This window comes from Chionomys nivalis, chromosome 24, assembly GCF_950005125.1.
Source record: "Chionomys nivalis chromosome 24, mChiNiv1.1, whole genome shotgun sequence".
Taxonomy (NCBI): domain Eukaryota; kingdom Metazoa; phylum Chordata; class Mammalia; order Rodentia; family Cricetidae; genus Chionomys; species Chionomys nivalis.
The window spans coordinates 45,306,295-45,323,275 of NC_080109.1; the positions used below are offsets into that span (position 1 = coordinate 45,306,295).

The 16,981-nt window shown below is 38.3% G+C and overlaps 1 protein-coding gene across 5 annotated transcripts in view; it reads left to right on the plus strand.

Moving 5' to 3' along the window:
- The window catches only part of Nlgn1 (neuroligin 1), an 872,651-nt gene that overhangs the window by 160,708 nt on the left and 694,962 nt on the right, over positions 1–16,981 (plus strand). The window contains exon 1 of one of the 5 annotated variants that reach the window (XM_057756954.1): positions 12,284–12,920. The exons of the other annotated variants lie outside the window; for them this stretch is intronic. The gene's annotated coding sequence lies outside the window, so the exon portion shown is untranslated. Of the gene's footprint in view, positions 1–12,283; positions 12,921–16,981 lie in introns of those variants that run through there. 5 annotated transcript variants of the gene reach the window in all.

A 16,981-nucleotide genomic window follows, 5' to 3' on the forward strand; every position in this document is an offset into this window, starting at 1 on the left:
CTGCACAAAATCCAGAACCAGCAATAACATCCAAGGTCTTTCCCCACAGCACCTTACAGATAATTGATATTATTCCCCAAATCCATCTCCAAGTGTTTTTAGGGTACTCAATTAGGTTACAAGACATGGGCCTGGTATCTCCTTCCGACTTTAGCATCATTTTCTCGCCACTTGATGCCTTCCTGGTTTGAACATCACTCTCCTCCCTGGAGAAACTGCAAGCTAAGGTTTAACTGCTCTCCTTTTCTCCTGGTCATGTGTTCATATTCTGTAGTTGACCCCAGGCAATGTTATTCCTATTCTATCCTTGACTATTTAGTTATCTTTTTTTCTCAGAAAATTTTCTCAAAAAATATCTTTTTTTTCCCCAGAGAAATTTTCATCAGAATCTTTCACAAATGTCAGTCAACTCAGTGTTTTTTCTCTTATGTTTTTTATCCTTTAATTTTCCTGTTATTTATTTAAGAACATAATATCAAAGACCCAGTTATCAGTGACTTGCCTGTACAGTTATATGGATTATTGTAGATGCCTTTTAATCATTTTAATCTTTATTTCATTATGTTAGAATTACCTATGCAATAATATATTAAATCTTTTAACTTGTCTTTTATCATTCAAACTTCAGTCTCCAACAGAGTTATTACTATATCCTTGTAACTGTTAAGTTCAAGATAGGCTTTCCCTGTAGATTTAAAGACTATTCTGGAACTCACTTTGCAGACAAGGCTGGCCGCAAACTCACAGCTATCTGCCCGTCTCTGTCTCCGAGTGCTGGGATTAAAGGATGCATGATCACACAACCCCTGGCCTGAGTATTAAGTTCTTATAATGGAATTAGTCCAAATTAAGATATATATTAGATTTTGAAGGCACTGTATGTAAATCTTTCAAAATACTAATAATGTTTGATTCTGACAACATGTTGAAAAATTGATACACTGGGCTAAATGAAATATATCACTACATTTTGCTTGGCTTGTTTCTAGTTTTGCATCACAAGAAACTATTATTCTGGAAAAATTACAGTTGAACCTGCCTCTTACATAATGTTTTTATTGGGAAGCACTGATTTATACCCACAATGGGGTGTGTTTATTTATGGATATTTTTCCTGAATGTTTTATCTTTATGCCACTAGTGTACCCGGTGCGTTTGGAGGTCAGAAGAGAGTATCAGCTCCTTTGAAAACAGAGTTTCAGATGGTTCCTGTCTCCATGTAGGTTCTGAGAATGGAACCGAGGTCTTCTGGAAGAGCTTTTAAGAACCGAGCCATTTCTCCATCACTGTATTCCCACAATAATGTAAATATTTCAATTAAATACATTTGTTTCCTGTTCTTGGCTAAATGGATAATCACAAATTTTATGCCTTAAGGCAGATTTAGTCTCTTACAGTTTAGAAAATCACAAGTCTGAACTGGGCTGGTCGAGGCATGCTTCTTTTAGAGATTTCTCAGATTCTCAGGAGGCGCCTGTTTGCATTGACGGTATTGCCTTTCTGTATCACCTCAAGCAACAGGGACAAGAAGAAATTTCCCACTCTTGTTCCTGTTCATTCTGTGATCACATTCTACCTCTGGCGTTTCTGTGTTCCTCTAATAGAGAACTTTATGATTCTAGTGGACTGAGCCAGATAATTGAGAAGCTTCATGTAATCTTAAGACCACTCATTAGATTATGCCCACAAAGTTCTCTGCTGTGGAGAGTAACATTCACCACGAGGTTAGGATCCAGGCATTGCCAATGGTGAATGGATACTTACAATGTTCCTATTACTTATTAACACTTTGATTTTATATTTGTCTGTTGCTTATGATTTAATGTTTAGTTATGATCAAATGTGTCAATAACAATTAAGCTATAATAGCAAAAGACGAAGCAAGAAGTCAGAAGCAACATGGAACAATTTATCATTGATCAATGCCACCCACCTCATGTAGACCTTAGCTAAGTCATCTGTGTTCTTGGGCTTTCCCTTGTGGTAAATGGAAATCTGTGACGTGTACAAAAGCACCAAAAAGTCCCTCTAATTGAGCTGCTGGTGAAAACTACTGTGAGTGTTTATGACTTGTTTGAGCTTTGGAGAGTTGAGTTGGTCTCTCTAGACTTGGGAGTGATGAGGATATGGGTTGTGAAGAGAAATACACCAGGAGTGGTCCTTTCACACCAGCATATAGCAAACAGGGTTTTTAGTAACATGTAATTGCCTATTCTAGTATTCTGTCAACATTGATGATTTATAATAAACCTTTGAACTCTGATGATATGATTATTCTGTATAATACACATAAGCAAATACTTTAAAAATGTAATTTCCCTCTTCTTTTTGCTCCTTCCTCTAAGCAAAATGTAGAAATAAGGAGGGAGGATGACAGTTTAAATATGAAAATATAGTCTCCTATCCTGTGGATCCCTACGAGAACCTTGGGCAATTTTGTGGAAGAAAACAAAACCTCACATTCCGACTAGATAGTCTAAGGAGCATAGACTTCTTGACCGACAGCTCAGAGACTGGGCTTAGTTGAGAGTCCTGTGGTTTCGCAATTCTACTTCGTGACACTACTTTATTGTTTCCAAGTCATTAGATACAATTTTATTTACATGTAGGCAAAAGGCTCACGTAAAAGTCAAGTTGGAATGGTTTTAGGAAAATTTATTCCTTTTAAAGATTGCGGATATTCTGAAATTTGTTACAAATAATAAAACAACTACCTAATTTCAAAGACAGGCAGAGATACAAAGGTAAGGAACAGCCAAGTGGAGATAAGCTCATTAGCTGCCCTTTAAAGCCTTCTGTTAATTTCCAGAAATTGTGGAACTAAATATTTCAATACAGGTAGATGATGTTTATTACATCATGCACTGAATGAAAATGAGGATCTTGGGTAGTGTTTATTTTTAATTACCATAATATCCTATCCATAAGAAGATGACTACCCATTCTTTGTGAGAGACTTAATTGCTCCTGAGATGGAACTTAAGTTTATTTCCAACTTAATACAAATTAATTCTCAGAGGCCTTGCTTATAGGTCAAAATTCACAGGAATTTTTAGTTATTTTGGAAACATAAATATGTTCATATTCTCTGAATACTCTAGCGGGTGAAATTCAGTGAGATGACTTTCTAAAGTAGTGCTTTCAAAGATTCCCTATAATTTAAATTATTCTAGATGGAAGCAATGATTAGGTCTATCATGGTATGATGGAGTTAAAATATCAGGGATGGTTCATTGGGTAAGGTGTTTGTATTTACTCAGAACCCATTAAACAAACAAAATGAAACAACAACAACAACAAAAAAAGTATAAAGCCAGGCATGATAACCATAATTACAACATGAGACTCATGGTCTAACCTACTCTAGTTGGAGAATTGAGACTCTGTCTCAAATTAAGGTAGATGGCATTCCTGAGAATTAACTTCTAGAATTGTTCACTGATTTCATCTTCTTGTTCACCCACATTTGAACACACACAAAATTGTACACACAAACAATTAAAGTGCATGCTGATTTTTATCAGTTAAACATTAGTACTAATTATAAATATTTAAAAAATAGCTGCTTCAAAGAGCAGCAAAATAGATTCCTAAGTAGTGTGATACGGTGGCATAGTATTTGCAACATTTTGAAATTTGTCAAAATGATTATTAAACTTGTTTAGAATAATCTAGATAGTTTTCAACTTTTCCCAACTTCAAAGTCCTTTAAAATTATGTTGCATCCGAAAAGCAAGTTCACACAGGAGCATGCTTGTGCATCGGAGCCCCTTGGCTACGGGATGAGACCCTGACTTGGAGAATAATGCCAGCACCAACCACACAACACACACACACGCAACACACACACACACACACGTGCTTGGGCGCACACACATGCAACACACACCTCGTCATCTTAAACAATCTTAATGAGGTTTTGTTTCTTAATGTGGCGGTCTCATCCTAAAATACCTAGGCTTCATCGTTATGCCCTGGTTTGCATTAGCAGTCTCCAATGGTGAAACTTAAAGATGCATCTGGTATATTTAGCACCCAAGCAGGTGTGTTCTTTCAGTACATACCTGAAATATTCCACATCAGTCAAGTGTTTTAAGTAGTCATTTCCAATTAAGCAGGATTCTGTGCTGTGCGCAATGCCTCCCAGTTGAAGGAGACTTCTTGTGAGCAGTCCCCGCTGCTGAAGTAGTGCTGTGCCGCTCTTTAGGTTTGTACATTTTAGAATTCCCAAATGCCATTCATTTAGATTCAAGTCTTGAACACTTGATAGGAGTGCACAATGGGGGAATTTTGAAGAAAGGCAGAGAAATGTTTTTCCTCTAGACTACTTGAGAAACCTGTTTTCCATGTAAATGCCATTTACCTTTCTTACAATGAGTACACTATCCTAAAATGTTTGGTTACACTAGTTAAACTTAAGCCATTTCTTGATCGTAAAAGACAGAGAATCTCTCATGACTTTGGGGAAAAGAAAACAATAGATCAAAATACATTGTATGAAAAATTTCAAAAATAAATATTATTTTCATTTATTTGCAAAAATATTGACTATGATTCCTTTCATCACAACTACTTCAAAATAAGAACAGCAAATTCTTGCCCTCTCTTCTTTAGTGATATCTTGGTATTCATTTCTTCCCATGACCCATTTGACATAAACCAATCAATGACGACTTTTTGTTAGGTAAAGAAGTGAAGGTTGGATGTGTCATCTAACCCCAGGGTTTCCCATGGCTGACACTGCAGTGGTACCAAAAGGAGTTTCCATAGCTCTCAGATTTGCTCATTTTGGCCTTCCATTCCCCACTGGGAGTCTTCCTAGTTCTGTGCTTTTCCTGCAATTCCTTTCACTTGCCAAAGAGATTAGCATATCTATGCCATATGGATAATACTTTTTTTAAGTATCAATTGGTATTCCTGTTTGATCTGTCGACTCATTTGTTCATTTATCATTTGTTTCCTTGGGGATACTAAACCCAGTACACGCCTATCTTCTTTGTAGGAGTTGGGAGCACATTCCGTCATCGGCCTTATTTCTTGTGCTGTGTTTCCCCACTTCTTTCACTCGTTTTCCATCACAGGATAGTTTAAATGCTAGCCCAGTTTGAACTCAGACACTGGAAATGAATCTTCAGTTCAGTTGGCGTGGATGTCATAGTATTGCTAAAATAGTTCTACTAGCTATTTCCAACCAAGAATTCGATGGTCAAGGATTACTTAGGGCCTGTATTGTCAACTTCTTCAAAATGACTGCTCTTGTGATGTTATTAGGATTTCTCTCAGCGTGCAAGGAGGTTTGCTAAGAGGTTGCTCAAAAATGTGTAAGCCTTTTCAGATTTCTAAACATTGCATATCCTTTCTCCATTCTGCCTGATCCATTGATATCAAATTGTCACCTTACTGTTCCATCATCAGAAAATGCTTCAGCTATTTGCAAGAAAGTCTGAATGGTGGAAGTCGATTGTTTCACAATTAGCTTAATTATCGTTCCCAAACCCAGCCTGAGTTTATGGCATGCGTCCCACTCTGCTCATCACACCTGCAAGAATAGCTCTTATAAATTGTTGCCTAACATTTAATGTCTTCTCTTTGGGAGATCATATAGCTTAATGTCAAGTGACTTTCGATTGATATTTTCATTTTTTATTCTTCGTATGGACAAATCTTCCATTTGAATTTGCATACACATATGAAATGTTCTGATAGATACTTTTTGTGCTGTGATTTTGCTTAGGCCTCCTCTGTTGGTAGTTTCTCATTAACTGGTGGGATACAGCATGATCAATTGATCTTCATTACACTGTTTCAGAGACCCTGTTCCTATTTATGAGATCAAGGGAAAAAAAAAAAGATTTAGTTAAGTGTTACATTAACTCCCAGCCCCCAATTTCAGTCACATTACGCCTTATTTAGATAGGGGATTATAGTTGTTATCTGCAAATTCCATTACTCAATACAGAAATAAATAATTCTAAATATATTTCTACTTCCTAGAAGTATAAAATAATGTGATTTAAGAATATCAATATAAGCCGCATTTATAAAATTCTAGGTTCTCTGCTGAAGTCTCACCATCTCTGATTTCAAGTTGTACTACAGAGGTACAATAGTAAAAATTGCGTGGTATTGGTATAAAAACAGGCACTTTGATCAATGGAATCTACTTGAAGACCCAGATATAAATTCACACACTTATGGATTATTGTGTTTTAATAAAAAATAAAAGGACAGAAATACACATTGCAAAAAAGAAAGCATCTTCAACAAATTGTGCATATTTATGATCCTGCATAAAAGACCTCAACATGAAACCAGACACACCAAATCTGATAGAGAGAAAGTAAGGAGCAGCATTGAACACAGTGGTATGGGAGATAGCTTTCAGAACAGCACACTGATAACACAAGTACTAATATCAACATTAATAAATGAGACCACATGAAACTGTAAAACTTTTGTAAGGAAAAGGACACTGACAACAGGACAAAGTGGCAGCTTACAGAATGAGAAAATATTTTTGCCAATTCCATATCTGATAGAGGTCTAATATTCAAAATATATAAAGAACTCAAGAAACTAAATATCCAAAGAACAACTAATTCAATTTGGGATACAGTTCTTAACAGAGACTTCTCAATAGTGGAATCTCAAATGGCCAAGAAACATTTAACATTTTTAGCCATCAGAGAAATGCAAATCAAAATGACTCTGAGATTTAGTCTTATACCTGTCAAAATAGCTAAGATCAATAACACAAATGACAACTCATGATGGCATGGGTGTGGAGTAAGGGAAACAGGTGGAAGTGGAAACTGTAAAAGTCACTATGGAAATAATGTGGTGGTTTCTCAGAAAATTGGAAATTGATCCACCTCAAGACCTAGTTTACCACTCTTGGGCATATACACAAAGAACTATTGGCTCCATCTTAACACAAGGGCGCCTGCCCATGGAAGTTCATTGTGGTTTTATTCACAATAGCTAGAAACTGAAAACAACCTAGATAACGCTCAACTGAAGAATGGATAAAGAAAATGTGGTACATTTATACAATGGAGTATTACTCACTTGTTTAAAAAAATGACATCATGAACTTGGCAGACAAATGGACGTAACTAGTAAAAAATCATTCTGAATGAGGTAACCCAGACCCAGAAAGACAAATGTGGTATGTACTCAATTATAATAGACATAGGCTTTAATAAAAACGATAATGAAGCTACAATCGCCAGACCCAGAGAGGCTAGGTTAAGAGAAGGGCTCCAGGGGAAATACATGGATCTCCCTGGGAAGGGAAAATAGAGTAGATTTTGCTGGTAAACTGGGGTTAGTTGGGAACAGAAATCGGAGGGATGAGGAAGAGAAAGGGATGGATGCAGGGAGTGCAGCAAGAGATACTTGGAATTGGGGGACATGTGAGGGGGGTGGAGTGGAAACCTAGTGCAGTGGAAATTTCCTAGAATCTGTGAGGGTGACCTAGTGAAGACCCCTAGTGATGGCAGATAGGAGTCTGAACTGGCCATCTTTTGTAGCCAGGCAAGGCTTCTGGTGGTGGGACTAGGTGACAGTTGATCGAGTTATTGGCCAAAGAGTTCCTATGGTGATCCCTAGGCAACCCAAGCTAATGCCAGGAAACTGAAAACTGACAGCAGGCCCCATTGCCAAGGACAACATCAACATAGGTCATTGAACTTAGAGAGATGGGGCTGATTCCTGCAAGGAGCTTTTACCTCTACATACTAGTCTTTCTGGGATAAGAAGGCAACATACATGCTATGGAAAGACACCATCCTAGCCACAAAACCCTCTACCTACAATCTGTCCTGCTTGCAAGATGTGCTGGGGCAGTGGTGGCTTAGAACTTGTGGAAGTAGAAAACCAAAGTTTGGTTTAAATTATGGCCCATACCACAAGAGCGACCCTGTTGATGGAAGTTTCTGTCCTGCCAGCAGCTCCCAAATAAACACACTGAGGCTTAGTTAATTATAAATTCTTGGGTAATAGCTCAGTCTTGTTACCAGCTAACTCTTACATTTAAATTATTTCTTATCTACTCTCTGCCATGTGACTTGGTCCTTTTTCTACGTAAGGCACGTTCATCTTGCTTCTCCCTATATCTGCCAGCAATGCCTCTGACTCTGCTCTTTGCCTTCCCAGCATTCTCAGCTTGGATTTCCCACTTAACCTTATTCTGTTCAACTGTTGGCCAGACAGCTTGTTTATTAAACCAATCACAGCAAGAAATCTTCAGTGTGCAAAGATATTATTTCACAGTTTGGACACATACCCCACACTGCCTGTATAGCCAGAAATCAGAGAATGGACAGCCCAGAGATCTAGGGTAGAACTAAATACTACCTGCAAAAACAAACAAGCAGAGAAACAAATAAATAATGAAATGATTCCTAATGATATTCTGCTGTACTCATAGATTGGTCATCATCACAGAGGCTTCCTCCAGCAGCCTGTGAGAGCTGAGCCCGTGAGGCCCAGACATACGTTATTTAGAGAAAGTCTAAATTGGGGAACTCCATTTGTTCTCCCCCATCTTGTAGGTCAGGGAACCCCAAGGACTAGGTGGAAGGAAGATGGTAGGAGTCAGAGGGTTTGGAGGACATCAGGAAAATATGGCCCACCAAAGAAACTAAGCAGGGCACACGTGGGTTCCCAGAGACGGAAGCAGCAAGAATGGGGCCTGCATGGGTCAGCGCCCACCAGGTCCTCTTCAAATATGTTATGGCTATTGGCTCCGTGTTATTTGGGGACTCCTGACAGAGGCACTGGGTGTGTCTCTGACGTTTTTGATGCTCTTTTGCTTTTTTGGGGGGTTGCCTTGTCCAGCCTCCATATGAAAGCTTTCATCTTGCGGTACTGTATCTTGTTTTTTCCTGTTTGGCTTTCTTCTCGTGGAGGCCTTTTCATTTCTAAAGAGGAGTGGTTCTGCGGAATAGGAGAGGTAAGGGGGAAGTTAGGAGGAGTGGAGGGAGAGGAAACTGTGGTTGATCTGTATAGTATCAGAGAAGAATCTATTTTCAATAAAAAAAATTCTGAGTTCTCACGGTTTTTATCCACATTGACTTATGTTTTATTTCTGTGTTTTTTTTCACTAAATGATTTTCTTCTCTTGCACTCAAAATCATTAAGCTATTTTCCTCTGAAAGCTTTAATTTATGATTAAATTTTTTATAATGCTATAAGGGTTCATAGAAATTATCTAGTCTAAGTATTTTATATTAATGAAATATTTCAGGTATAGAATTAATTTACATAAAAGTAGTTTAAGATAAAGCATGAGAAATACAGTATCATGGATTCAGGTGAAGGTAATCAGGATGCTGGTGCCAAATCCATTAACCCAATCCTTTCCAGAGAGATAATCTTGGCAGTAAATTTTGCTTTTTATCTTACTCAAAGAATAATAAATCAGGACTACATATACATGTTCCCTAAATCCATAGATCTCATTATTTTTACATGCTTTCAAGAGTCACATATTTTTATTTCTTATATTTGTCACTTGTTCTCTCCCCATATGTATGCTTTATGTATGTGCACCACATGCGTGACTGGTGCCTACAGGGGCCAGAAGAGGGCATCAGATTGTCTGATACCAGATTTCAGATTGTTGTGAACTGCCATGTGAGTTTTGAGGCAGCAAATGGTCTTAACCAGTGAGTCATCTCTCCAGTATGTTTAAAAATTTTATGTCTACTTAATAATTAATATCGATTAGACATATTAGGCAATAGCCAATATTTTTGTCTATATGATACTTTTGAGATTTATTCATGATTGCAGGCATCTAAAAGGCTTTCATTTTTTTCTGGGATGCTTCTATGATTATAGCATATTAATATTCTATTGACTCAGGGGATTTGACTTTTTTTAGTTCTTTTCAGCAATTCTACAATGATTGTTTCTAAAACTGGAAAGATGAACTTGTAGGTTGTGAGAGCATTTAACACCTTCTTAGCTGCTTTTTGGACCCTCTGAACGTTCACCATTCTATTTTCCATGGTTTCTTCACCTCTCTGTCACTATGCAATGCTACTAGGTTTGTGGTTTTAGCTGTTTCCTGGCTGTGAAGTCCTCTCACGACCAGGGATCTATGAAAGCCCTTCTCAGTGTTTATTGCACATTGAGACTTCTCTCGAGTCAACCGACTCTTCATCTTCTTACTCTATTTTGACTTGTAGTATTGTTTAAAATATGTTTTTGAGAAATATAAAAGTACTTCCTGTTTTTTTAATATTTTTTATCGTTTATTCTACCTCAAATAGAAGCTCAGGTATAATGATTTTTCTATACATGCATGACGCAGCATCAAAATAGCTCATTTGTCTTCATTGCTTCCCAGTGCCTCCTGGGATTTATCTAGTTCCCATAAATGCATGCAAAGATTTCTGGGATTTTTTTCCTATTCCTCTCACCTAGATTCTGGTTTAAGACTTAAGAGTTCATATTGAAATGTCGTGCACATTGCTCCTGAGGTTGTTTTTATTTTTACTTTTTCTGGACAGTAAAGGATAAAGTATTTATCCTTTACTTTTGCACATATCTTTTAGAATTAACTTTTCAGGTTTCATGAACAACTGTAGTTATATTGTAATAATAATTATACTTGTATTATGGGTTAATTTACAAGAGTGAATCTTCCATCTAGAAGCATGTGCATTTGTTGATTTGTTCTAAAATCTAATAGATAAATTAACCAAAGGCAAAAAGCTACTGCTCAAAGTCGCATAGGCAATTAACAGCAAAGCCAGTGGTAGAAGGAAGGTCTCCTGACTCTTTTAGCAGTTCATACACTTAAAGGCTTAATTATTTAGTCAGTTAAGAAAAATTTTCCAGTTTTTACCATCAGCTTGAAAGAGAATCCAACTTCTGTATTTTACTAGGTCCTTGATAATCAAAGTGTTCTCAGAGGGCTTGTTAAAATTGGAGAGTCTCAGCCCTAAAGACCTAGAATCTTCTTTTTTAAAAGGTAGCTGGCTTATTGGTAGACACTGTCTGTGAGACTATGTGGAATCCTGCTTAGCAGAAGGGATCTGGATTTCCCTGCACTGATCCTTTGCTTTGAAATGGTCAGAATCCCCAGTGCTGATGCCGAGGCCACTGAAACTCTAAAGGTTTCAAGCAAACAACATGGAGACCCGAGTCATGATGTTTAGGCATTCCCCTCTCGCTGGACACTCAGCCATAGAACCTGCTTTTCTGAACAGACAACAAAAACCCGAAATGAGGGATCCACAGCTGAGAGTGTTTACTGCTTCTACAAAGACCCGAGCGCAGTTTTCAGCAGCCAGGCTGAATGGCTCACAACAGTACACTCTAGGAATCCAACAACTCTTGTCCTCTGTGGCCACTTGAACACACATGTGGCATACATGTAAGCACGTGCACAAATATGGATATATGACTAAAATTATAAAAGCACATCTGAAGATATATTAAAATGAGAACTGACAAGACAGCTTTGTGCGTAAAGTGCTTGAACCAAACCTGAAGACCTGATACGGATCGGATCGCCAAGGGCACACACGGTGGAGAGAACTAACTCCTCAAAATGACTTCCACACACATTCGGGCATGTGTGCTTGGGAGTGCAGGTTTACACATACATTCATAGAGGTAAATAAATAGACAAATCTAATTAAAGGTTGTTTAAAATGATGAAATATCATCTAAGTAATTCATATCCTTTATCATATGTATACAAAGGAAGAAAAACGTTAAATGGTTTTCTGACAACAATGTATTTTAGGAAGACTAAACACAGGACTGTCTCTGTGTGTATGTGTGTATGTGCACGCACACACTACTCTCTCTCTCTCTCTCTCTCTCTCTCTCTCTCTCTCTCTCTCTCTCTACTAACTACTGGTATTTGGAAAATAAATACATTTCTTTGAAATCACAGTGATTCCCCAAATTGGCATTTTAGCTACTAAATGCTATCTGGGAAGAATTTAAATACCAAGGAGTCAGAAACAAGGATCCTCAGTCTTCCAATGTAACGCAAAGATCACCCAATATGTTTAATCAGTTTGATTCTACTAGTATTAATCGGGGTTCAATCCCGTGGTTACTATAACAGCAAGTTTTTTCCCAGAAGCCAGGGGAGCAAGGGGGAGGGGGGAGTGGAAAAGGTGAAGAGCGGATGGAGAAAAAAAAAAAAAAGTGAAATCCCTGCAATATCGCCTCGAGCCACTAGGGGTACCTTTGTACCATTTTTCTTTCTGCACTGATTTGGAGTAGAAACCTGTATTAGGGGAAACCAGGGTCTTCGGCATTTTTTTTTTTTTTCGAGCAGTGCAACCAGAATTGAAAAAGATTTTCATGAAATAAAGAAAAGAAGAAAAGGAAAGAAAGAAACCACCGCTCCTGGTAACTCGGATAAAGCTATGGAATCGTTCTGCTGGACACCAGCACTGGGAATTCATTTTTGAGGTCAATTTCCAATCGAGATAAATCTATTGGATTAGTAGGATTATCTGATCGCAGCGCAAAGAAGTAACGTTGTTTGATCGTTTGTGTTTTCTTGCCTGACCGACGGAATCACACGGATGCGGCTTTGGTTCTCCAGAATTCTAGATCGTGGCAGCATCTGGAAAGAAAAAAAACATCAATCCACACGTTTAGGAAGTGTCCGTGGGTGAATAAAGAGGGAGGGGGAGGTGGAACTGGGGTTGCGGCTGCTTAAAGAAAAAAATAAATAAATAAATAAGGGAAGCGTCTTGAATTTTGAAACAAGAATTACCCAGTTCCGGCGGTTGAAAAGAAAAGCATCTACAAACTGGTAAATACTTTGACCATTTCGACTTGAATTTGAAGGCGAAGTGTTGTTAAAACTGCCTCCTTGAATAATTGAAAGGACCAGGGGAAGATGAGGGCGCTCCCTCCGTGGACGTGTCTTGCTGAGGGTAAGTTTGTGGCTCTTTTCTTGGGCGAGGGCTGCCGGTTTGGGTACCACTGTACGGGAGGGGTTGCGGACTCGGTGCCGGAGAAATGGGGCGAGCAGGCTCTCAGCCCACCTCGCGCACCTCCCAGGCATCGCGACCGCTCCGCCCGCACCAAGCTTCAAAACCTGGGTTTGGTGGCCTCAGTAGGGAAGCCAAGCAGCCTCCTGTCCCCCAACTTTGCCTTTGGGCGAGGGGGGGGGGATCTCTAAGCTGTGAGATTCCCTCTCGGAGTGGTGATTTTTCTCCTAGCGATACTTTAAGGAGAAGAGGCATCCAGTGCTTTAGAAAATCCTGCTAGGGTGGGGGAGAGCTCTGGTCCACGTCGCGCTGTCTCGGCCCAGGTTCCCAGGCTGTCTAAGCTTCTTGAGGAATCTGGCTGGGGATGCAGTCAGCAGGAGGGTGGTCTTATTCATAAGCTCCGATGTTCCCTCCCTCTGTTTCTTCCTTCCCTTCCCTTCCCCACCTCCCTCTTCTCTCAGAAACTAAAGGGTTACAGTCACTGTATCTGATCTAGGAGAAAGAAGTGGGATTCTGCCACACAGGTTATCTCGTGACTTCCTTGTAGGACTTTGCATAATACAGTCAGATTTAACTTTCTTGAGTTAGATGAGCGAGCCTCTTTGCAGCGTTTCAGCCCCGGGCCCAGCTTGGCGAGTGCATCAGGCAGGCAGCTGCATTTGTGATCCCAGCCTGCCTTGCCCTGCTCCTGACTCCAGGCTTTTCTTTCCCAGTGAGCTGTGAGCGCTTGTGTTTCGAGATTTTTTTTTTTTTAATGCAGCTGAATTTAGGTTAAAAATTTTTTTTTCAGTTAAAGAAATTTTGTAGTTCTCAAGAAAAAAACCTCTGTGCTCTCAGAAGGAAATTGATTTCGCCAGAGGTAATTAAAATTAACCTTTCAATATGTGAATATTAATTGACTTTGGAAAGTAAAAGTTGCTTGGGAATCCGGAAAAGGACATTCTCACCCATGTTTGAGGTCTGCATAGCCCCAGCACAATTATATTTACATAATAATAAATAATATCTAAGTATTTATGAATGTATAGAAGTGTCTCTAGATGGATTAGACAGATGAAGCCCCTCACAGCCCCTCATACTTCAGTGTCTTTCAGTGGCCGTTTTCTATTTAAGGACAATGCATTTGCTTTTAAACTATCAAGCACTCAAATGCCGAAATAAAATGAAGATAGGTAATTGGCATGATATAGAATGCTGCATTTGATGTATTTTAATCTCCCAAAGAAGGCATCAGATACTTATAACTTGTGAAATGTGTGCAGACACTGTTATAGTTTTAATGTTAAAGATTCTCTTTTAAGTCTGGACTCACCAGAGACGGAGCTTCAGGGTCATCTCAGCTCATCTCCAATACTTACTTGACAAACTTCAAGTACTTCATGCGTTCTGGCTATGAAAATAGCATTCTGAACTAGCATTTGAAATTTGTATTTTTAAGATTCAGTTACCAAGTAGAACACTTTTATGTACCAGGATTTTTAAAGCGGAATCTGGGCTGTTTCTTGCTTCTGTGGGCTTTGATTAAACTTTCTAAACTACTAGATGCACCGGAAGGACTTCTGCAAACACACTCATTTTCTGCAGGTATCTCAGAAGCTGGCTCTGCCTCTTCTCCATGCTTCTCTGTCACGTGGTTTGTGTGCCTTGGAGGGAGAAGAATGGATGTTCTGTGTGCTGGTACATTCTAGCAACTGCTCCTAGCCACACAGTCCAGAAATATTTAACATCCAATTACAGCAATAGAAAGAATATTAATTTATAATAAATAAACAAAGTCACGTTGAATGATAGATGGGTAAATATTTCTTTCTTCAGACTAACTGAGAAAGAGTACAACTATTGACAAAAAAGCAATTAAAAATTTGAAATATAAAATGGGGGTTCTTATAAAGATTTCCTTATGTATTCTGAAAGCAATGAATTTACAGTGATTCTTGTCTCAGACTGCTGTTGAGGGGGGGTGAGCTAACACACTTAGAGTGGTTGGCAAGGATGTTTCTGTCAAGAGTAGCTGATATTTTCTAAGGCTTCATTATGCTCTCCTGGGATGGTGAAAAAGGAAAGGCAGTAAGTTTGACCTTCTCTTTGTATCATGGAGGTTGGTAGTGTTTCTACAGTAGATCCATGTAACGTTGTAGATAGTACAAGGTTGGGCAATCAATAGTAAAGGAAGTCGTCTATAGAGAACCACTACCACACTTCTAAACTCACAACCATAACCAATTCCTGCACACAAGTTCAGTGTAGTTTGACAAGTGGGCCGCTTACAGAACTGGTGTGTCCCTGCAAGGTTTTTTAGTTAACTACATGTTGCTGTAACTTCTCCAACACACGTGATGACCATTCCAAGGAGTGCAGTGTTCTTGATTGATTCTTTATACTTTATGTCAGAATGACACAAGATTTATAATTTGGACTAAAAGGTTAGAAGTTCACAATTAGTGCTAAAAATTCTAAATATGGTTCTTAATGCGAATGGCAAGACACAGCATTGGGTTCCCCAAAGTTATTGGTGTGGTTATGGACATTGCCTTTTCCTCTGGGAATCTGTATCTTTTTCCATGTTGTCTAACTGTCCTAAAATCCAGAAATTTCTGACCTATTGGCTGCAGCTTCCATGATTTTGAGATGATTAACCATATTTGGTTAAAAGTTCTTGCCCACCCCTGCCCCTGCTTCTTAAATGAAACTTTACCAATGCTTAAGTAGAAGCAGAATCAGAGAGGAAAATTTTACTTTTCTGCATTATTGAAATTTAGCATACATTATCTTTGGTACAAAACTTCTATAATTTTTGCCTTACTGGGACCTGAAATAAAAAAAAAAAAAAAAACTTGCCTTTACATGAATTTGAAATATCAATGTTTAATCTTTAAAATTTGCCAAGATCAGAGAAATAAAGATAGAATTAATAAACACCTCAATAAACCTAGAATATGCTTTTATACTTTTCATTGTTTCTTTAAAGGTAATTTGTAACATCTTGGCATAGCCAGGACTCAATGGACATGAGATAGCAACATCTCCAGCTCTCTCAAAGAAAGGTTCTTCAATAGCAACACATTGTGTTAGGTGTTCCTAGTCTGATGAGGACAAAGCCATGTTGAGTAATATCAATTATTACTCTATCGCTATAAAACAATGTGGGATATCTTTACTACCCTCTATAAAAAGAAAAAGGGAAGAAAGAAAGGATGAGAAAGAAAGAAAGAAAAAAGAAAGAAAGAAAGAAAGAAAGAAGCCCATATTCACTTTTAGTAGCTTATCTGTTGGGGAAAAAAAAAGACTGCCAAGTCATAGCTTAACATAAGTCAGTGAAAACTAGTAAATCACTCCAGGCATTTGAAATTATTAGACATTAAACTTTGGGGGTTTTTATATGAGTTCCTTTTATAACAGTCAATATAATCTCTTCTGTGCCTATTTCCATTGCATGTAAGAGAGACATTCTACTCAATGGAAGGCACTTTACTGCTGCCATTACTGCAGAGTTTAGAGGTCAGGGATGTGTCAGCATGTGAGATTCGGCGGTGATGTCTCTTTTGTGTGAAACCTTATGGGCCTTGCAGGCACTCCCTCGTCCCAACACTCATGAAACATTCAAGTCTCTGTATTTGTTGTTTCCTTTTCTTTTTATCTATGAAGCACTTCAGTATATGAATGTGCAGCCAAATATGATAGGCATGTGTGAATGGGTCTAATGAGTTTTAATAATACACATATTAGGAATTGCTAAAGGAAGTTTTAATTAAGAAATGCAAGCTAAGCATGAAATTCACTTTGGAAAAAAAGCAAGTTAACATAGTGCTAGAGATGCAAAATGAAAAAACCACAGTGATACATCGCAACAAAAGAAGTTTTGAGCTGAGACAAGACCACCCAAATGAAGTAGAATTTAGCTTTGAATCTTGACGTTTATTATGGAACTTGTAAAATATATACTGTTCTTAAAAAATGTTTTTACTTTTCCATAGTTTGTATGGCAACATTAGTATTTCAAATAT